Genomic DNA, 1,382 nt, shown 5'->3' on the forward strand with positions numbered 1-1,382 from the left:
AAATAAATAAATAAATAAATAAATAAATAAATAAATAAAAGCCTGATACTTTTCTTTGTATGCTGGAAATAGTGTCTTCACTTTTTAAGATATAGGTGTAAAGTTTTAAGTTTACTTTATAAACAACAGACAAACGTTTCTTTCAAGTAGTAAACCGATATACCGTTAGTAAGCCTACCATTTAAAAATAATTATATTTTCTTCCTGACATATTCGGATAGGACCTATCTTTTATCAATTTTTTAACTGCGTGCCATTCTTTTAAAAACGTTTATCTAAAGTATTTAAAGGGTATATCAAAGTCAAAGTGGACAATAAATTGCTACATTATAATTACAAAGTTCTGACATATTTGACCGTTATTTCACCATCTGAAAAAGTTCAGCAACAGACACTAAAAAAGCATTTCGGAAGAAAGACCAAGACTCGTTCACATTTCCCACTTCGTTACCACATATTAAGTTATTTTCAATTGTTGGTCAAGCAAGTGACCAACCGTATTACCCTTGTAATAGTCTGTTTCTTACAAAGAAATTACCAAGGGTTACATATTATAGAGTATAGTCTGTTCTCATTGGATGTGCATTTACGTTGTTAAGCCGTAGAAATTTCAATCCCGATACTGTCGGGTTCAGGACCCAGTGTAGAAGTGCGCTACCCAACTGTCTCAGGTTCTGGGCTGAATGAGTTATGAGGTACTAAGACCACGTGGTGGAAACAAAATGACGCAGGTGAAAAACTGGTACAATGAAAATGTAAACAAATTTTTGTTTTTTTTAATTGTGTGAAAAGGCATGTTATTACTCGTAGGAGCCAGCAAAGCGTATATATCTTTTTGTAATTTTTTGTTTGTTTGTTTGTTTGTTTTTTGTTTGGTTTTTTTTGGGGGGGTTGCCCGGCGGCCCATCCCGCTCAATTGTCGCACTGTATCCCTTTCGTTGGGTAATATTGGTAGACCTGACAGTAATATTATTGTTGTAATGTCCGCTGGTCAATCTTGCGCTACCGTGTTGCTTGGGCTGGGTCTTTTTTTTTTTCGTAAAGGATCAGGATCAAAGGCGGTATGTTCGTTGGAAAGCCCACGACTAAGGGACAGAAACACTTTAACCAGCAAATCAGCATTAAAATGTCATGCTCCTTTAAATATTGGAAGGTCCTCGCCCATATATGGAAAACAGCCTTTAAGTCCACATCAGTACCAGCCATAGCTTTATACTTGTACGCTAGATACAGTACGCCTCTCTCTTCCTTTGGAACGCAAAGGCCCCTTCGATAGCGGTGTTCACCATGTTTGAGTTGGCCAGCTGTGTGAAGGAGTTCATGCTGAAGCAATGTGCTGGGCATGTTTTCTCTCTCTCTCTCTCTCTCTCTCTCTCTCTCTC

The 1,382-nt window shown here is 37.4% G+C and overlaps 1 protein-coding gene across 1 annotated transcript in view; it reads right to left on the reverse strand.

Annotated features, from left to right (window-relative positions):
- LOC101847924 overlaps positions 1-1,382 on the reverse strand; it is an 8,934-nt gene that overhangs the window by 1,512 nt on the left and 6,040 nt on the right. The window lies entirely within an intron of this gene.

Source organism: Aplysia californica, unplaced genomic scaffold (assembly GCF_000002075.1).
Source record: "Aplysia californica isolate F4 #8 unplaced genomic scaffold, AplCal3.0 scaffold01216, whole genome shotgun sequence".
Taxonomy (NCBI): Eukaryota; Metazoa; Mollusca; class Gastropoda; order Aplysiida; family Aplysiidae; genus Aplysia; species Aplysia californica.